Source organism: Otolemur garnettii, unplaced genomic scaffold (assembly GCF_000181295.1).
Source record: "Otolemur garnettii isolate 467f Iridium unplaced genomic scaffold, OtoGar3 scaffold00111, whole genome shotgun sequence".
In the NCBI taxonomy this organism is placed as follows: domain Eukaryota; kingdom Metazoa; phylum Chordata; class Mammalia; order Primates; family Galagidae; genus Otolemur; species Otolemur garnettii.
The window spans coordinates 2,468,342-2,475,864 of NW_003852506.1; positions in this window are offsets into that span (position 1 = coordinate 2,468,342).

Below are 7,523 nucleotides of genomic sequence, written 5' to 3' on the forward strand. Positions count from 1 at the left end.
CCAGCTACTTGGGAGGCTGAGGCAAGAGAATCACTTAAGCCCAGGAGTTGGAGGTTGCTGTGAGCTGTGATGCCACGGCACTCTACCCAGGGCGACAGCTTGAGGCTCTGTCTCAAAAAACAAACAAAACACACACACAAACAAACAAACCCAGACAAACAACTGGATTTTCCCCTTAGAAGCAAGATCTGGCTAAGGAAGAAAAACTTTCACTTTACCTTGTAATCTTAAAATCCTTATTTCAAAATTGTGCACAATGAGGGAATTTGGGGGGTAATTGATATTTGTTATGTTCTCATGGGGATGGTTCCACACATGTAGAAACTTATCAAAATGTGTATTTCAAATGTGTATGGTATAAAGTATGCCAATTATACCTCGATCAACCTGCCAGAAAAATAAGCTGTATGTAAAGACCTTAGATAGAGGGTGCACAATGTTCGGTTAATGATTGTCATAGCAGTAGATCAATCTATAAATTCCATGAGTCAAATTCTTCCTCTTAGAGTACCTCAAAGAGAGGGAACTTTAACTACAAAGATACCCCATCTTCTATCTGAATTGGGGATCCTGGGATTTCCTCCCTTGGAAATCAGACCGGGTCCCATGTATTACAATGACGCCTATTCAGTACCAGTGGCTCTGACCTCCAAAGTAGTTTCAAGGCTTAAGGAAATTCCAGTGTCACTTCAGGCTTGGAGATAACAACTTTGTTATGTTTTATGCCATCTGGGAACCACCTCATTTTCAGGCCAAAGGTCATTGGGGCTGCTAAGAAGCAAAGATAAGCTAAGTGGCCATATAACATTTATATCTAAGATCTCAAAATGCAAAGTATTTCTGTCCCTCCTCCCCAAGTTTCTAGATAAGAATTATAGTCAGGTGCTGATAGCCTCTCCCATCAAGTACACCTGTACTTGATATTGTCTCTGGAAAAGCTCTCAGCCCACTTGTAAAGAAGAGATCGGTATCCTCTTCTTACCTGGGAGGAAACCAAGGCTAGGAGGGCTATGTTAGGGTCTAAACGGGAAACAGAGCTCACCCTAGCTATTGTAGTCTAAACAGAAACGAAGTTTTATGGAAGGTTATTAGACAGCAGAATGCTTGAAAGTGAGCCTGGAGGCCCCAGGGCCAGGAAAGGTACTCAGGTCTCCTCCAAGATGTGGGGTAAACCCTTTCCCTACAACCTCACTGGAACTAAAGAGATTAAACTAGGTAATAATTTATGCCTGTAAAACAGCACCCCCCCAATAAAGATATTTTCTTCTTTGGTTTGCACTTTTTGACCATCCTTTCTTTGTTTAACAACATTTAATTTAAATTTCTTTTTTTTTTTTAGGTGTGTAGAATTGAGTTTCTGTTTCATGGTGGCCTGCACTCTTCTTTTGCTCAGGTGTTAATTTAAATTTCTTTTCCTATGAATTATCTGATTACATCTTTTGTCCTTTTTTGAGTGGGTTATTATCCCTTTTAAAAGTAGATTTTCATGCCAACAACAAAAGATCAAGCAACCCCACTAAAAACTGGGAAAGAGACATGAACAGAAACTTTTCCTATAAAAGTGGCCAACAAACACATGAAAAAATGTGTTTGTTCTCTGGTCATCCGGAAAATGCAAATCAAAATCACACTGAGATACCATTTTACTTCAGTGATTATGGCTCTCATCCTAAAGTCCCAAAGCAACAGGTGCTGGCGTGGATGCAGAGAGGAAGGAACTCTTACGCTGTCAGTGGAACTGCAAACTAGTACAACCTCTGTGGAAAGAAGTATAGAGAATCGGCCAGGCTCAGTGGCTCACGCCTGTTATTCTAACACTCTGAAAGGCTGATGCAGGTGGATTGCTTGAGTTTAGGAGTTCAAGACTAGCCTAAGCAAGAGAGAGACCCCATCGCCACTAAAAATAGAAAAAACTAGCCAGGCCTGGTGATGAATGTGTATAGTCCCAGCTACTCAGGAAGCTAAGATAAAAGGATCACTTGAACACAGGAGTTTGAGGTTCCCATGAGCTATGATGATGCCACAGCACTCTACTCAGGGTGACTGAGTGAGACTGTCTCAAAAAAAAAAGTAATATGGAGAATCCTCAAAGAACTAAAAGTAGAGCTACCCAATCCCTCCACTAGGTATTTCCCAAAAGGAAGAAAAAGCTATTTTATCATATAGACATTTGGACTCAAATGTTTATAGCAGCACAATTCACAAAAGCAAAGATGTGGAAATAATCCAAATGCCCATCAATACATGAATGGATTAATAAACTGTCGTGTATATATATACCATAGAATACTATTCAGTCATAAAAAAGATGGAGACTTGGCATCTTTTCTAACAACCTGGATAGAATTGGAGACCATTCTCATAAGTGAAGTATTTCAAGAATGGAAAAACAAACCCCACATGTCCTCAATCCTAAATTGGAACGAGTTGATCAACACCTATATGAGCACATAGATGCAAAACTCAATGAAATTTAAGTACGGGAAGAAGGGGCTGGGTACATTTCCACCCAGTGGATACACTACATGGATGTACTTCATAGCTACTGGGTGAAGGATGCACCTAAAACTGATTTTAGCCATATAAAAACAAACTCCATCATATAATGAAGTTAAAGAAATTGATTTGTATGTATGATGATAGCCCGATTCAGTCACAGGTGTTACAAATATGTAGTGTCTTCTCCATATTGTACTTTGCCTTTTGAATTGGTTTATGATAATTTTTCCTGTACAGAATTTTAATTTTTATAAAAATTATATTTGTGAAATATAATAGTTACAGATTATAATAATTTTACATTAATTACATTTTTTTGAGACAGAGTCTCACTTTGTCATCCTTGTTAGAGTACTGTGGTGTCATAGCTCACAGCAACCTCAAACTCTTGGGCTAAAGTGATCCTCTTATCTCAGCCTCCTGAGAAGCTGGGGCTATAGGTGCCCACGACAACAACTGGCTATTCTTAGAGACCGGTCTTGCTCTTGCTCAGCCTGGTCTCAAACTCCTGAGGTCAAGTGATCTGATGGTCTCAGCCTCCCAGAGTGCTAGGATAATAGGTGTGAGCTAATGCTCCTGGCCCTAACTTCTTTTTTAAAGAGAAAGTTTAGAACACTTCCAAAGAGAGTTGGAAGTGAGTCCCTCTCAAGAAGGAGAAAAGGTGAAAGACACATTAATTATATTTTGCAGCTGGAAATGAATGAGTCTGTGCCAAATGTGCAAAGGTTGATCTTCAAGTTGGATTAAGTAAAAGATTGCAGGAGGATGAGAGTGTGTACAGCATATTTCCATTGTATTTTTAAAAATATGCTTGTAGGCCAGGCACAGTGGCTCACACCTATAATCCTAGTACTCTAGAAGGCAGAGGCAGGTGGATTGCTTGAACTCAGGAGTTACAGTGAGACCCCCATCTCAAAAACTAGCCAGGCATTGTGGCAGGTGCCTGTAATCCCAGCTACTTGGGAGGCTGAGGCAAGAGGATCACTTGAACCCAAGAGTTTGAGGTTACTGTGAGCTATGACGCCATGGCACTACCAAGGGAGACAAAGTGAGACTCTGTCTCAAAAAATAAAATAAATACATAAATAAAATAAATATATGCTTGTGTATACATTGAATATTTATAAAGATACACAAGAATACAATGACAATGGCTGTTATTTGAATACACATTGTTGGTGTGTGTGTGTGTATCCCCCTAAAAAAGACAAATGGTGGCATATTATGCATACCATCCAGGGAAAAAGGTAGAAAGAGAAACTTACTTTTTACTCTTTACGGAAAACCTTTTTGTTCCTGTTTGAATTTTGTGATATCTGGAAGCATTACCTTCTCAAATAGATTAATCAATTGATTTATTATGTAATATAATTAAATCTATAATTATTTTCCCTTATGTTTCTGTATGCTTTTTTTCTTTGAAAGAACTTCTATAGTTTAATGTTTATAACAAATTCATCTGTGTTTTCTTCTAGGGGTGGTGCCTGTGGCTCAAGGAGTAGGGTGCCAGCCCCATATGCTAGAGGTCGTGGGTTCAAACCTGGCCCTGGCAAAAAAAGTGGAAAAAAAAAAACACATATGTTTTCTTCTAAGACGCTTAGTGCTTCATATTTGACCAATTTATAATTTATATTCATGTAAAGTTAGGACCTCTTTCTAAACCTAAAGATTGAAGGTTTAGTCTTTTTAAACATTTTAAAATGTCAGCATTGAAGAGTGTTGGGATTTTAAGTTGATTCTACTAAATTTAAAAAGTAATTTGGTGAGAATAAACATTTTTTTTGGGAGACAGAATTTCACTGTGTTCCCCTTGATAGAGTGCAGTGGCGTCACAGCTCACAGCAACCTCAAACTCTTGGGCTTAAGCAATTCTCTTCCCTCAGCCTCTCAAATAGCTGAGACTACAGGCGCCTGCCACAATGCCCGGCTATTGTTTTTTTTGTTGCAGTTGTCATTGTTGTTTTAGCTGGCGCAGGCAGGTTCAAACCCGAAAGCCTCAGTATATATGGCTGGCGCTCTACCCAGTGAGCTACGGGTGCCACCCAAATTAACATATGTTATAAGAACAAAGTGTATCTCTCCATTTATCCAAGACTTCTTTTTTGTTGCTCAAAATCATTCTCTTATGGTGCCTTCCCCCCGCTCCTTATACTTCTTGCTAAATTTATTCCTTGACATTTCTTATTTTGGTGTGTTGTACCACTACTGTAAAAAGGATCTTTTCTTTTATTATATCTAATTTAACTGGCTTTTGTTTCTATGTAGGAAATGGTTTCTTTTTATATGTTACTTTTGTAAGGACTTATGATTAAATCCCCAGATTGTTTCTAACAGTTTTCCAGCTGATTGTTTTCTGTTCTTCATGTAGCCTATCACATCGTCTTCAGATGGGAACAACTTGGGTTCCTCTTCACCTGCTATCATACACTATGTAGATGGAGGTTGTGTTCTGTGAGCATTGTTGCTTCCTAAAAATACACAGACACAGGGTGAGGCTTTGGTATTTGTAAACTCAGCAGGACTGCATCAGTTGGCAGGTGTATCAAGGACAAGGCGCAGGGTATTGGTATTGGTGATCTTGCCCAGGAGGAGGGGGAGCTGGGTTGGAAGCCTGAGCAGGTGCTGTAGAGTGAGCGGCTTTGCTACCAGTTAGCAGCATTGGGTAGTCCCCTTAGTCCTTGCAGGTGTGGGGTATGTGAGCATTAGGACCCCGAAGGGCCCCACTGTCCCCTAGAAGGGGAGAAGCACCTGAAAAGGTGATGAGGCCTAGTGGGAATGGGAAACCCACTGGGACATGTTCCTCGGTGCAACTCTGGGGTGAGTTTCACCATCAACAATGGCAAAAATACATGGGAAATTCTGCTAATTCATCTCAACAATGCCCCTACCAGAGGAGAGAAGGAGTGGACTGAGAGGAGCAGCTCCTAATGATCAGATCCTAGACCTCAGCTGGTGGCCCAGGATGTGGTGGTTCACTCAGGGGACTCATCCCAGCTGGGGCCAGGACAAAGAGCAGAATCCCTTTCTCAGCCCAGCCTCTGAGGACAACTTCAGACCCAGAGGTGGATTTGTGGGGCAATGAGGTGGCCTAGGCTGCTGGGTCATTTCTAGAGAGTAGAAGGTACAAGGAGGGTCGAGAGTCCTTTGGAGAGGAGAGGAAGCCTTGTCCAGTACCTGGCCCAACTAAGGCCTCCTCCCTGGACCCTTGATGCCAGCAAGCAGTCCCTGCCTCTAGCTCCTGTTGGGCAGAATAAGCCCTCCTGGAAGTAGTTCCACTAGGCTGGGAAAAGTCCAGATGGCGAAGGATGGCATGACCGCAGCTCAGGATGGCCTGACACACAGGCAATAGATTGGGCCACCTGATGCCATCATCAGAGAGCCTTTCAGAAGCTGAAGTCAGCCACGATGCTGGCTTAAAACCAACAAGAAAGAAGTGGGTAATGGAGATTTAGCTTCTCAGAATAATTTCTTTTGGCAAACCTATACTCAACCCAACCCAGGGAACTTTGAAGTCAGCTTTTAATTTGTACTCAACTCACTGAGTGAAAATAACCACCTGGTTCACATAATACCAGCATGCGGTTTATGTGAGAAGACACTTTTACCAGTGGTTAAAGTCCTTCGAATTCTTCACCCTTGACAGAGAAGACAAAGGACGTGTGGTTATTATGTTATAACCACACAGTATCAAAGGTTACTTAGACAAGTGTGAAAGTAACAGCAAGCGCTGCAAGCATCAAGGAAACTCAGGAAACCATTCCTCGAAGCCTTCTGATAACATCCAGCCCTGAATAAAAATCAGATAGGTTCCTCTCGGATCCAGGTCATATGCTCAGGTATCAGAAATGAGATGCTGGTGAATAAACCTTCTTGGTACACTCTAAGGTTTGTAGAGTGTAGGTGGGACTTCTTGATCCTTTAATGACAGGGGACAAGAGTCTTTCACCGAGATCCAGGGCTGTCTGTGTACACCCTGCCTGCTGGAAACAGTGCACAGACAACTCGGCTGGCTTCTTGCTAACGGATGTTTACTGAGAGCCGATAAGGTGTGTCATTGCAAAGGATGTGAAATGACAGCACGGGCTCTGCCTTCAGGCTTTTTTGTTTTTTCGGACAAGAGTCTCACTCACTCTGTGGCCCTGGCTGGCATGCAGTGGCATCACACTCACCGCCTGCAGTATCTTGCGATCAAATAGAATAAGATGGGAACACAGATGGGAACACGAGACAAAGCCGTGGAAGAGGAAGGCAAAGTGTGTTCTCCGAAGGAAGGGGCTGGTCAAACCCCGTGAGGGGAGGCCTGGGGAAGGTTGGACCAGAGTCCCCCATTGTTACTGGAGACAGCAGTGATTTTCAGAGAGCAGAGTTGGGAGAGCGGCCTTCGTCCACAGTCACAAGGCTGAGTGGGTGTGAGGAAGCAGAAAACAGTGTGGTGATGCAGCTGGCAGTGAGCGGAGGAAGTGGGAGGGCCAACGGAAATCTGGCCAGATTCTGTTGAGGAAGACATGAGTGTGCTCACAGGCTGGGGAAGGTCCCTGTGCAGGAGGCAGGAAAGGTCTTAACTCTCTCTGCAAGAGCTTCTTAACTGCTGCAGCACATTCAGAGCGCATGTGTCCCATTGCTGGATATGGTTAGAGTTGTGTCTGCTTATTTTAAGAGACAGGTCTCGTTCTGTCCCCCAGGCTGGCGTGAAGGGGTATGGTCATAGCTCACTGCAGCCTCCAACTCCTGGTCAAGCAAACAGTAGCTGGGACTGCAGGTTCGGGCCACTACACCTTGGCTCTGCTTGTTTTGCAATGAGAATACATTAATATTTTATTTGTGAGGTTGAAAAATACCACCAAGAAGCAAGAAGAGGCCCGGCGCCTGTGGCTCAAGTGGCTAAGGGGCCAGCCATGTACACCCAAGGTGGCAGGTTCGAATCCAGCCCGGCCCCGCCAAACAACAATAATGGCTGCAACCAAAAAAATAGCTGGGCGTTGTGGCAGGCGCCTGTGGTCCCAGCTACTTGGGAGGCTGAGGCA